The following is a 14,587-nucleotide window of genomic DNA, read 5'->3' on the forward strand; positions in this document are numbered from 1 at the left end:
TAAATATATACTACATACATAAAATATATATTATATATAAATATATAATATATACATGAAATATATATTATACATAAATAGAATATATACATAAAATATATATTATATAAATATATAATATATACATAAAATATATATTATCTATAAATAGAATATATACATAAAATATATATTATGTATAAATAGAATATATACATAAAATATATATTATATATAAATATAGAATATATACATAATATATATATTACATATAAATATAGAACATATACATAAAATATATATCATAATAAATATAGAATATATACATAAAATATATATTATATATAAATATAGAACATATACATAAAATATATATTATATAAATAGAATATATACATAAAATATATATTATGTATAAATAGAATATATACATAAAATATATATTATATATATACATATAAAATGTTAAACAGTATTTAAATATCAGAATTTCCAAAAATATAATTGGTATTATATGTAATTTGTTTTTTGGAGGAGGTGACTTTTCAGTGTAAAAATGTAAAAAGCTGGCCAAGCCAGCTTTTAAAAACTACAGTTCCCGGGGCCGCCTGTTGGAGGTGCTGCGTGTATCCGGGGAAGTGCGAAGTGTTCATAAAAAGCAGATGCAGCCAGGCCTTCAATACCGGTCCCCCTCCCACACGACACATGTTTTTACACTTTCTCCAGCAGTGAGTGTAGTTTTAGTCTTTGGAAAAAGCTTCCTCAATTATATGAAATTAGCCATTTAGCACGTAGTAAGAATGCACCAGGAAAGAGCATTCAGGATTTCCATTTCACGAGACATTTCGGGAGAAGGCTGAAATCCGAGACGGGAAGGCTGTGTCATAAGGAGCGTGGAGGTGCCCCATCAGCAGAGGCCCTCCTGCTGTGTGCACCGTGGGTCCAGGCCTGGGAGCGTGTCGCATTCCAGCAGGGGCGTTCCTTCCCCACAGACACTGCGGGTTGCCTCGTGAAGCGAGTGTTAGGTCACATTTCTGCCAGCTTCTGGGGAAAATGCTTCTAGCTGCCCCAGGACAGGACACTCCCCCCCCTCCACCACCTCATAGTTGCATGTGGGGGTCAGCTCACCATTGAACTCATACCGCAGAACTCTGGGTCTTACTTTACACACAAACAAGGAAGTAGAAACAATTTTTTCCTGAGTTGTTTTAACTTCGTAACCATGACAGAGGCGGCTGGCTCTCCGTGACGGGGAGATGTACGTGGGAGCGCAGAGGAATCTTTTTAAACTGAGGAAGAGGAAGGGCACAGAATGTCTGTCTCCCGGCTGAGGGTGGGAGCAAGCCTTCTAACACTCATTCATGGGCCCTTCCTACAAAACAAGGGCAAGGTCTGTACATGTTTTTTTCTGTGGGGGGAAGAAAAAGTTTGCATAATTTACATGGTGACTCACCTGTAAACCTTAATTAAAAATCTGTTCAGGGGCACCTGGGTGGCTCAGTCGGTTAAGCATCGGTCTTCCGCTCAGGTCATGATCTCACGGTTCATGAGTTCGAGCCCGGAGACGGGCTCTGTGCTGACAGTGTGGAGACTGTTTGGGATTCTCTGTCTCCCTCTCTCTCTCTGTCCCTTCCCTGCTTACACTCTCTCTCTCTCAAAATAAATAAAAATAAAACTTAAAAAAAAATCTGTTCAAATTGTGTGAAATTTACAATAGTTGAGTAAAACGACTTCATGGTAGAGTTCTCTGCTGAATATAAAATTGATCATAAATTGAAGATAAATCCAAATCCTTTCCCCCACTTCTAAATCCAAGATATACAGAGAAGCTCATAAATTCAGGTAACCCCTTAGTTTAAAACATTTAAGTCCTATCAACCGAGCAAGAATTTTGAAACACGCTAACCCTTTCATGAGTTTTTGTCATTAAAAACATTCCAATATAATTAGGAGGAAATTAATTTGAAATATCATTTTTGATTTTTTATTTTTTTAAGTTTATTTTATTTATTTGGAGAGAGAGAAAAAGAGGGAGAGTGGGGGAGGGGCAGAGAGCAAGGGAGAGAGAGAGAGAGAGAATCCCAAGCAGGCTCTGCACTATCAAGTTAGAGCCCCATGCAGGGCTCAAACTCATGAACTGTGAGATCATGATCCCATCCAAAATCGGACGCTTAACCAACTGAGCCACTCAGAAGCCCCTGAAATATGATTTTTTTCTTTTAATGTTCATTTATATTTGAGAGAGAGAGACAGAGAGAGAGAGAGAGAGAGAGAGAGAGAGAGTGTGTGTGGGGGGGGGGAGGGGCAGAGAGACGGAGACAGAATCCAAAGCAGGCTCCAGGCTCCAGGCTCCAGCACAGAGCCCGACGCAGGGCTCGAACCTAAGAGCAGCGAAATCATGACCTGAGTTGAAATCGGTCACCCAATCAACTGAGCCACCCAGGTGCCACTCTACCGCAAAATATGATTTTTAAAGGAGGTCTTATAGTCAAAATAGGTGAAGGGGATTAAAAGGTACAAACTTTCAGGGCACCTGCTGGCTCAGTCAGTGGAGCATGGGACTCTTGATCTCGGGGTCATGAGTTAGAGGTCCCCTTTGGGTGTACTGTCAGCCTCTAAAAGTTATTTAGAAAAGCAGGAAATGAATCCATATAGACTTACTATCTGGAATATAGTAGGTGTTATAAAATAAACATAAGCATCTCTGTGGCAAGAAAGTCAAAAACTTTAAAAATTCTGCCTGCCTTACTTTGTTCCCAGGGAATGTGATTATATGAGTGCTGGGAAGGGCTAAAACATATGATACAGCTGTGGGTTTTGTCCGCTCACTCATGTGGATGACAGTGATATGTGACTGGGGAGGATTTGTCTTTCAAAAATTTAGGTTTGCAATTTAAGAAACTAGTCTTTTTTTTTTTTTCGTCTTAACGTTTTTAAAAATATTTTCTACATCATTCTTTCAGGAAGAAGAGCCTAGAATTGAAAATGGACTACTTTGGCTAAACTGTACCAATTTTAGTAGGGGGAAGGTCATATGAAGTCAAAATGTTTGTGCACTTTCACATCCTTAACATGTGGCCCTGTCCTAGAACATACCAGACCCTCCTAAGTGTTCAGTAAATGAATTAATACAAGAACGAATCACTTAAAACAATGAACTCAGTCACTAACAGAACAAAGAACATTATTCCATAGAAAGAAAAAGACGAGAGGAAATAATTAGAATTAAGTCTGAAGGCATAATTTCCCTAAGACATGTTTCTGTTGTGCTAATTATCTATCTTCTTCCTCTCTGCCTTAATCTCCTGGAGGCCAATGTTCACGTAGAATGTAGGAAGGTCACGTGGACAGGAAGGGATAAAAGTTTTGGCCACCACTGCATGTACCTGCTTAGTGTACTCATGTTAACAAAAAAGGTGCCTAAAGATCATTAGGTCTAAGCCCTCACTCTGCAAATGAAGAAAGTGAGAAATCAGAAGACGTGACAAAGGTCCTTGGCCCAACAAGCTGAACATAAGCAATATCACATCATGATTTATTGCTTTGGGCGGGGGATGGAAACTTATCATAGACCTGTCTGATATCAGCTCCCCACCCCAAACACTGGATTGGGTTTGTTTGGTTTGACCAATTAACTGATTGCTTTTGCACTGGTTTTAATGAGAAAAGCTCGAAAATAATACTCTTAAATTTTACTCTGAACAAAAATGACTGGGGGAGTCCTTGCTGAAAATGCATATGTCTGATCCCAACTCCCGAGATTCTCATTCTGTTGGACCTGCAGGGAGGCTTAAAAAAATGGGAATTTTTACAAACACATGCAGTTGACTTAGATCCAAAACTGTGTGTCAGGCCACTGTCCCAAAGTGCCTTCTCTCAGCCAACAACTAAAGCAACACGGTGGGAATCTCCACCAACTGATTTACGGAGCTATTGAAATGATGTATGATGTGTGGGAGTAATGTGTGTATCATGCTTTGAAGAATACTGCTATATCATCACCATTAGAGAGATATATTCAATTATATGTAATTATATGCTGGTGACGAGTGCGGCATTCAAAACTGGCAGAATCCCCAACAGGCTCCTCGGTGGTAGCTCAGAGCCTGATGCGGGGCTTGATCTCGCGAAACGTGAGATTATAACCTGAGCCAAAATCAAGACTCGGACACGTGACCGACTGAGCCACCCAGATACCCCCCAAAACCATTTATTTTTTCTTAAGTATTTGACACTTTGTGAAAGTCAAGCTCATATAACATGATGGAGAGACCAAAAGGCACCACAAAGACTTCAGAAGATCCGTGAGGAAAGGAGCCAAGCCAGCCTAGTTCTTACCATGCCGTCCCTCGCACCCCACATTTGCTCTACACATAGTAGGTGCTCGATAAATATATGCTTATAGGGACGCCTGCGGGGGTCAGTCACTTAAGTGTCCGACCCTTGGTTTCGGCTCGGGTCATGATCTTAAAGTTTCGAGAGTTCGAGCCCCGCATCTGCCTCTGCCCTGGCAGCATGGAGCCGGCTTGGGATTCTCTCTCTCTCTCTCTCTCTCTCTCTCTCTCTCTCTCTCTCTCTGCCCCTCTCCTGTTAGCGCTGTCTCTGTCTCTCTCAAAATAAATAAATAAACTTTAGGATCTATATAGATGTTTATGAATTAATCCAACACAAAGGAATATGAAATAGTATGAACACTTGGATAAAACTTCTGTATATGCAAATACCACATACTTGAAATAAAATTAATTGATCCTCTTTTAGAAAACTGACTGCTGTTTTTAAGAAGGAGTAAATGGCACATCTGGGAGGAGATGGAAGGCGAGAAATCCAGTGCTTGAGGGGAAATTTAACCTTTCTTCCCAGGATCAGTCTGTGTTCCTGATTCCCTAAACTTTTCCATTACTCTAAGCCACAAGCTTCTGCAAGGCTCAGTGTATTTTAATTAAATCCCAGTGATGAACACAGACTTGCCAGACTTCAAGCCGGTTTTGTGCTTCAAAGCGGGAGTTAGAGAAAACAGTGAGGAGGGGAGAACATTCGCCCATTGTTCGAAGTTCGCCATCACCCTCGCGCAAAACAGAATCACAGAACAACGGGGTTAAGAATTCTCCTGAGTGCACCTAATGGCACTTCACGATAATCCTCACCCCCGCCTGCCAGGATTGGGGTGCTGTTCGTGATTTGCCTGTTTTGTGTTCACAAAGTAAAGCTCCGTCTGGGTGACTCAGGCTATGAAAATGCTTCGCTTGGCAGCCAGCGTGGGTATTCCCCACTCAGGCCTCAGCACCAGCCCGGGAGAAAGAAGGAGGCCAGCACAGCCAGCCACCCCCCACCCCCGGTGCTGTCTGTAATGGTCCCAGTGGCCCGTGCCAACAGCCACAGTGGAAGGTGGAGGCTGGACGAGAAAGTGTGACCTGAGCTAAACTCTTCTCAGAGGAGCAGCGTTTTAAAACTGGGTGGGCTTGACTGCGAGACTGTCTCTCCTTTTCCTTCTTTCTCTTTCTTTTCTTGTCTTTCCTTCCTTTCTCCCTTCCTCCTTTTCTTTCCTTTATTCCTTCCTTCCTCTTCTTTCTTTCTTTCTTGTTCTTTCTTTCTTTCTTTCTTGTTCTTTCTTTCTTTCTTTCTTTCTTTCTTTCTTTCTTTCTTTCTTGTTCTTTCTTTCTTTCTTCCTTGTCCTTTTTCTTTTTCTTTCTTTCTTTCTGTCTTCCTCCCTCCCTCCTTCCTCCCTCACTCCCACCCTCCCTCCCTTCCTTCCTTTCATTCTTTTTCCATTCTTTTCTTTTTCCTTTGATCCCTCCCCTCTCCCAGCCCCCTTCTCTCTGTGGATCCTGTCTTTCTCTGTGGGTTTCTCATGAAAAGAAAAGGATCAAAAGTCTCAAAGAAATATTCTGTGAACAGCTGTCGCGAACAGCACTGGCCCTTCCCCAAACCTGTCACTCTCACCAAATCAGCCCTCTGCTGTCAACGTGAGAGACCCAGGTGGCTACGATGAAAACGTATGAAGAAACACAGAGGAAATTCAGTAACTGATCCTTATAGGAGAGCGGCACGTACACTCTAATCTGCAAAATATCCCCTGCTGGGAGCCTGCACGGTCTGTGCAAGTCATGTGTGACACCCCAGTGCCACTGCATGATACCCAAAGGGGTTGGCAGGATACTCTTGGCTCAGGACATTGAACCGTATTATACCTGAAATACACACTGCGACATGATTTTTGGACTCCGAACACGATTATGACATTCACCCACTCTGCCAAGTTCATCAGGCAAATAAGGAAAGAAAATAGGTAGTTTAAATATTAACCAGTTCAGTTTTTTTGGACAATCACCTCCTAAAACAGACCCAGAAACTAATTTTCAGCCTGTACACATTCACCTCACAAAGCAGGGTGGGTTTCAGCTAACAGATCTCGGAGGCCATCCATCCCAGCACTGACGGTCCCCGGGCACGCATTGGAAACTGGATGGCTACGTTGCCAGCCAGAGGGCCATAAAGTGAAAGTCCAGGAGGTAAGCTGATACCTTCATTTTAGTCCAGGTCAGCATACGCTGATGAGTTTTAAAGGGGGAATTCAAGAAGATTTGGAGATAGCTCCAGGCTTGCTTTTCAATGTTTCAAAGTCATTTTCCTCCTTGAGTGGCCATCATCTCAAATCATCCTCAGTGTCCCGGTGCTGCCATCTGTGAACAGGTGCACTGATTTGTGATAGGTAAATGCCAAGTGCTCAGCCCAGAAAATTGTCATCTGAATGATTTACGTGCGCGTCTTGAGCCCCATCAGGCACTAAAGAGACGGATGCTGTGCTAATACATCTCACATTTGTCAACATTAATTTAAGGCACTCCGAGTTGGCAGCCAAAAGCATACTTCTCAACAAGCAGCCAACTTTTCTTCTATTAAATCTTTAGGAGAATACATTACCAACTTCTGGGAAATACCATTTGCAAGAAGCTGAGCTGGAGTAAATTGAGGAATGTAGTAGTGTTAAGTTGCCTGCCCCAAACACGTTCAGTCCACGGTACACATGTGACCAGCAAGTCAGATGGTGTCCTTGCCTCCAAGGCCTCCAAGATTGTCTCTGCCCAAGAACACCCACTGAGAAGGCTCAGGCTGCCCTGCGGATTTGCCATTCTGGAAGGAGGACCAAGAAGCACTGCAGTGACAGAGGACAGGTTCAGAGTCTGTGTTCAGAGAAGAGAAGGACATGAGATGGAGAAGAAACTCCGGGACCATGAGCTCTGGGAGCTCATGATCCAGCTGAAAAATAAGATGGCACCCATGAAAGTATGAGGAACACTGTTGAGCAGCAAATGTACCAAGAGACGAGACAGAGCTTTGGGGAGGGAGGGAGAACATTTTGGAGGGAGCAGGCAAGGTTGTGCAGAAACAAGCTAGAGGCCCAGGACCCGCAGAGGAGGAGAAAGGGGCCCACGTGAGCCATCAGGAAGAACAATAGCTTGAAGCAAAAGTCATGGTGGGACATGTGGTGCCGTGAAGGTCAAGCTGGAAGTTGGCCTGTCCTCTGGGCAACCCAGAGCACCAAAGTTTTCAGAGGAAGGGAGAAGAAACCAGTGTTTTATATAGGTTAATGCAGAGGCTGTATCAGAAGGCGGAGCAGAAACCGTCCGTGGTTTCGAATGACCAGTGTGTACTTCCAGGTATGCTTAAGGTGACCCACAAAGATGGTGGGAAGAAAATATTGGAATTTTTATGTGTATTTACTTTTAAAGTGCCCATATTTTTTAGCGTATATTTTACATATTTTAAATAGTTTAATAGAAAATGTGTGTGTTACCAACAAGACACGCGTCCCTACCAAATTCACGTGCTGAGGCTCTAACCCCTAATGTAACTGTATTTGAAGATAGAGCCTTCCGGAGGTAACTAAGGCTAAACAAGCTCATAAGGGTCGGGCCGTATTTAAATAGGACTAGCATCCTAATAAAAAGAGGAAGAGGCACCAGATCTTTCTCTCCTGTCTCCCTCTGCACCCCCAGCCCCCACCCCGACTCCTATGCATGCATGGAGAAGAGTCCCTGTGAGGACACAGTGAGAAGGTAGCGGTCTATAAGCCAGGAAGAGAGCTCTTGCCAGAAATCAACCCTCATGGCTCTTTGATCTTAGACTTCTGGCCTCGAAAATTGTGCAAAAATAAATTTCTGTTCGTTAAGCCACCTAGTCTGTGGCAATATCAGAAGACTAATACAGTGTATAATACATATGCAACCTAAAACCAGAAGTGTGAATTATATCTCAATCATTAAAAAAAAAACACTTTTAAAATCTGAGGTCGATATATGAACATGTTTTGTTAATGTGCACGATCAAAAGAGTTTGGGGGAAACGCCCTAGGTTTGGGGCCTGAGTTGAGGTGGCCACGAATGTTAAGAGCTACTTCAGAAGGAAAACAAAAACTCAGTGAGCCCCTGGGTGTAGAAAATGAAAAGAAGTGAAGTATGGATATAACCTCGCAGCTGTTCAGTCTGGGAGACAGGGAGAGCTACCCCATCCCTGTCAGAGACGGGAAGGCAAGGCTTGATCCCACGAGGAGGGTCAGAGATGCGCCAGGACCACAAAGGCTGGTGGGATTCCTTGTGAAATGCCCTCAGAAGGAGGGAGAGAAATCGTCAGAGGGGCGAAAGGAAAATGGGAATTTCAGGGCCACAGAGGTCAAAGAAAGAAAGACTTTCTTTTTTTTTTTTTTTTTTTAATTTTTTTTAACGTTTATTTATTTTTTGGGACAGAGAGAGACAGAGCATGAACGGGGGAGGGGCAGAGAGAGAGGGAGACACAGAATCAGAAACAGGGTCCAGGCTCTGAGCCATCAGCCCAGAGCCCGATGCGGGGCTCGAACTCACGGACCGTGAGATCGTGACCTGGCTGAAGTCGGACGCTTAACCGACTGCGCCACCCAGGCGCCCCAAAGAAAGAAAGACTTTCGAGGAGGCGGATAGTTCTGGCAATAGCATCAGGGAGGTCAGGTGGAATGGCCTGAGAAGTGCCTTTTGGAATTGTCGGAAGTCATTGAAGACTTTTATATAGTGAATTCATTGGAGGAGAGAGAGTAGACCCTGGATGGTAGGGGTTTAAGGAGGGACAAATGCAGAGGAAATTAAGGCAGCAGGTAGTGTTTGGATTTCAACTAGGAAAGTGTCAGTGCCAGAGTCAGAAACCGTGGGGTAAGAGTTGGGGGGAGCCTCTAATGTGCAAGCTTTTCCCTTCACCTTGGAACCCAGAGGAATTCCCTATGACTAGTTAAACAGGGTTAAATGGTTAACAGGCTTGGGAAGTAGGACAGGGGATGGGGTGGAGACACAACAATAAAGTGTTCGATCCTGTCCCAGAAGCTTCCAGAACCTTCCAGACAGCTCTGGTTCTGTGTTTCAGTTTATGCGTGTGACAGGCTATAAAGCAGCTCCAATTTTGTAAAGCCAGAAGGGATACACAGTTCTCAAATCTACACACTGATTAGAAGTCTGGAAATTTCTCCCCAATTCCACATGTTATTTGATAGTTTAATGTCGAAACAAAGATCTGACGTAAGTGGTGGGACTAAACGGTGAGAAGAGGTTGGAGTTCATTTGGGCATCAGTACCAGGGTCTCATCCACAAGCAGTCGGACACCCAGGAGACCGTCCATCTCAGTATTCTGGCTTTGCCTGGGTGGAAAAGTGTTTACTAGCCACACTTCACAGGTGTGCAAATAATTTCAAAGTCGCACTTGAGAACTAATTGATGCTTATAAAAGTCTTTAAGATCCACAGATGAAAGTCGCTGTGTAAGTATAGAGTATTATCAGCTCATGAGGGAGCACCCTGAACAAATCAGAATCTTGCAGACAATAAACTATACCCTGGGAATCAATTCGGTAATTTTGGAAGCCACATTAAACATTTTGGGTGAAAAGCAATAATCACTAATAACGTTTCAGTAGCCAATCTTTCCGCCTGTAGAGTTACCTTCCTAGTTCACATCCGTGGACATGTGTGGACCTCATATGGAACACGGACATCTGTCTGGGAGAATCACTGATTCCCAGGGCTAGAGGGATCCCTTAGCCCCCCCTCCCCTTTGCTCATTAAATCCCCTCTGTGATCCCCATTCCCACTTTCTTCTGTCTAAAGATAGTTTAAAAGTCCTTTTAACCACCCTTTGCATCTTTGCAAGCCCAGGCTCATTTTAGGCTTCTGCTGTTCTAAACATCTTCTCATGTCCATCACTGCTTACTCACTCTTCTCTTTCTGTATTTTTGCACATCCTTTTAAAATCAAATCCCACCGCTGAGGCCCCAGACTGTCTGCAATAATGACTGAAAACTATTCGTGCAAATGTGTATATACCCACCCAGTGGTTTTCGGCACAGTGACTTGCCCAAACTTGACAAATGAAAGCTGACATGCCATAGGGTTGTGTGGCTCATCGGTTTCCTCAGAGAGTGGTGCAACTGGCCACTGAGTGTTAGGGGATGAGGGTCCTATTTAGATCCGTGAGCTCTGATATCACAGTATCAGTACCTGGCTTCGGCCATTGCTGAACCACTGGTACCAGAGCTCTACTGGTTTGAACAAACTAATGATGGGGCTCAGGGCTGGCTCCCCGTCCTGGGCTTAGCTCTCTCTTGTCCAGATGGTCTAACGGACTTGCCAATGTCTTTGGTTCTAAAAGGAGGGGGCAGAGTGTGGAAGGCTCGGAATAACCTCTGGAAAAACAGATCCCAGTAGCATCTACATGAGGGATACCACAGGCTGGAGCTCTGCCAGGGAGAGAAGACAGTGACAGAAGGAAAGCCAGGAGCCATGAGGAATAAGGTCTCATGGAAATCTGTTTTGGCTAAGAGGAAGGGTGAAAGGGTACAGTGCAAAGACAAAAGAGAGAAACATTCAGAGATTACCTCCAGACAGTCTCTTCCCATCCTTGGACTCTCTGTGCACACATCCGGTGCATGTTTGAAGAGAGCCTTTTATAAAGCCTTCAGGATGTATGTGCATGTTTGGGGGCGGAGGGTTGCAGGCAGGTATGTATATGTGTGCTTGTATGTGTGCAGGAACGTGTGTGTGTTTGTAAGGTAGGGCTACCCATAGGACAGGGTGGGGTGGCACTTGTCTGTTTATTCTCCACTGGCTCAGATGTTCAGGTGAGGGGAAAAGTAGAGGTGGGGCTGGGGCAGGATGCAAAGACAGGGATCCTCCCCGAGGTGCACACTCTTGAAATCTCATTCAGGGTTCAAAGAGGTAGCAAAACGTGTGTGTGCCCTGTAATTTGACACACATGAAAATATATGCCCAACTGTTTACCTTCTAGAATTTTACAGTGCAACTTAGGAGGCTGAGCTTAATAACGCAGCAACAGAACATCGAATGTTTAAACTACGGTCTCTCAGGCATGGGAAGATGGTTTATCTTGGATCCATGGGCAGCCATTAATGCAATGAGGAAGTAATAGAAGGAGGAGCCATCCAAAACAAAAGTTTCAAGGTCACAGAGAATTCTTCTTCTCATCCAAACACAACAGAGTCTCATGAATGCCAGACCATGAGTGTAGGCTGGGAAATTCCACAGAAATGAATTCTCTTGATGTGAGATCTTCTTACCGGAGCTTCAGGTCAGAGTTTTCACCCCAGATTTATCTGTGAGGGTCACACAGGAAGCAGCTGAGGGGTGCTCTTAAAATTAGAGCGTTTCACAAAGAGTGCAGAATTGACTATCAGTCTCACCTTCCCTGAAATCCATCCTTTTTTATGCATTTGACAAAAGAGCTAATCTCTGAGAAGACCATTTTCATTTTAGCCCAGTATTTGATGTTGACATTCATATACAAACTCAATAGAGGATTTACCAATAGCAATACGTTTTAAAAGAGCTCTTTCAAAAATAGAAATTCAGGCAAAGTGTAGCCCTCCCCCACCCCCCAAATAGTGAGAAGAAAGCACACCCTTCCAATCTACCTCAAAAATCAACCTATTTCGGGGTAAAGTACTTACACTTTTCTATTAAAAAATGTTGAATAGTCTGGTTTCCCAAGAATCGTTTGGATCTGTTGCTAACAAAATGGCTCATGAAACTGATACATTTACGGGTGCCTGGATGTCTCAGTCAGTTGATTGGCTGACTCTTGATTTTAGTTCAGTTCATGACCTCACGGTCATGGGATGGAGCCCCGCATCGGGCTCCACGCTGGATGTGCAGCCTGCCTAAGATTCTCTTCCTCTATTTCTGCCCCTCTCCTTGGCTTGTGTGTGTGCACACATGCACTCTCTCTCTCTCTCTCTCCCCGCCTCTCTCAAATAAATAAATAAATAGGTAAATAAATAAAAATAAAAAAGAAACATCAATGTGTTTCAAGTTGAAAGAAAGTGACTATCTAAGTTATAGCATAGGATGCATCTATACTGATAACTCTTTTCTCTGGGTCCTCCTGGCACTTACTCTCCTTTGGACAATGCACCTATGTTATAATTAGAATTTTTGTGCCTGGCAACACTCTCTACCTCCAACCTCTCACCTCACTGTGAAGGTCTTGGAGGAGGGGGCCTACCTCCTTCATCCTTTGATCCCACTAGGAACCTAGGAGAGGGCCTGGAAGAAAGCAGGTATTCCACCAACGTCTGGAGAAGGTTCTAGAAATACGTTCAATGTGGTAGGTTGGGATCAGGTTACATGGCGCTTTGGAATCCAGGCAGAAGGACCTGGACTTGGCTCTTGATGAGTCAGAAGGAGCCACTTAAGGTTTCTGAGCAGATAGGAAAATTGTACGTCAGTCCTGCAGTGGGGCACCAGAGCGGGAGTCTTGAGCAGAAGCTGTTGCCAGAGGTGACAAACATGGAGAATAGATGCAAATCTAAACTGTTGTGAGAGAGGAGCACCGCTTGGTGACACTTTCAAGGGGCTGAAGGACACGAACTTGTCAATGATGGCTGTAGTTACAAGACCAGAGGGCTGTACGAAATCTCTCCTGACAGACCCTGGGTGCAGGTGTGGGGGAAACCAAGTTGGTTGGTCACACTGAAACTGAAGAGACCCCCCCCACCCAGCTGAAATGGCCAGAGAGCAATTTTAACTCAAAAGAGGAGTCAGGGCTAGAGACTCAAATCTGGAAATCACCCTCGTAGTGACTTCTCTGAGGAGAAATATATCACTAGAAGAACAGGAGAGAGTGACTGGGCAGGCCCCCAACCCAGCTGCTGGGGGCAGTAGAGAGGGTCCAGGCAAGGGAGAGGGTCCTGCCCAGGAGCCAAGGAAAGCAGGCAAGGCTGTTCGGGTGAGCAGAGGAAGAGCTTCCAGGGGTGAGGGGTGGGGTAGTGGGACATCGACAGCAACAGCCTTGGAAGAAAGGAAAAGGAGAATGAGGCATGAGGAGAGACACGGCATTTTTTTTTTTTTTTAAAGGAGGTCATTCATGGCGGGTTCAACACCAGCAGAGTAGTGGGAGCAGACGTCTTCACATGTCACGGATATTGTGAAGGTGCAGGGGTGGGAGGTGCATTTTTTTTTTTTTTTAACGTTTATTTATTTTTGAGACAGCGAGAGACAGAGCATGAATGGGGGAGGGGCAGAGAGAGAGGGAGACACAGAATCGGAAGCAGGCTCCAGGCTCCGAGCCATCAGCCCAGAGCCCGACTCGGGGCTCGAACTCACGGACCGTGAGATCGTGACCTGAGCTGAAGTCGGACACTTAACTGACTGAGCCACCCAGGCACCCCGAGGGTGCTTTTATCTGGACATTTGTGTCCCCCCCACCACCAATTCATATGTTGAAATCCCACCCTCAAGGGGCATCTGGGTGGCTCAGTTGGTTAAGTGTCTAACTTCAGCTCAGATCATGATCTTGTGGTTCTTGAGGTCAAGCCCCACATTGGCATCTGTGCTGACAGCTCGGAGCCTGGAGCCTGTTTCGGATTCTGTGTCTCCCTTTCTCTCTGCCTCTCCCCCACTTGTGAGCACTCTCTCTCTCTCTCAAAAATAAATAAAAACATTTAAAAAAAAGAAACAAAGAAAGAAATCCTACCCTGGAGGCATTAGGAAGGAAGGCCACTGTGAGGCAATTGGGTCATAAGGGTGGAGCCCCCAGGACTAGGGTTAGTGCCCTTACAAGGGAGGCCCTGGAGAGCTAGGAGGCAACTGTGTAGGGAACACTGAGAAGGCAACAGTGTGAGGAAGTGTGCTCTCACCAGACATGGAATCCGTGGTGCCATGAGCTTGGACTTTAGAACTGTGAGAAATAAAAGTGTGTTGTTTACAAGCCTTTGAGTTTTTGGCATTTTTGTTACAGCAGCCCAAACGATGACAGGCTTTAAAGGAACCTCAAATAGGCTTAAGAGACTTTTAAGAGGCTCATACACTTAGAAGCATCTGGAATCAAAGCAGCGGTGATGGCTTCCCAGGCTTCCCAGGCTGGTGATTCAGCTATGAAATGAGGAATAAGTGAAGAAACCCCTAAGATTTCATAAAATATATTTCTTTTTAAAATTATTATTTTTAAAATTGTATTTTAGAGAGAGAGAGAGAGCAAAGAAATAGGGAGAGAGAATCTCAAGCAGGCTCCATGCTCAGTGAGGAGCCCAACGCGGGGTCGATCCCACGACCCTGGGATCATGACCTGAGCCAAA

The sequence above is a fragment of the Herpailurus yagouaroundi genome, unplaced genomic scaffold (assembly GCF_014898765.1).
Source record: "Herpailurus yagouaroundi ecotype Mexico unplaced genomic scaffold, PumYag 198, whole genome shotgun sequence".
Lineage (NCBI taxonomy): Eukaryota > Metazoa > Chordata > Mammalia > Carnivora > Felidae > Herpailurus > Herpailurus yagouaroundi.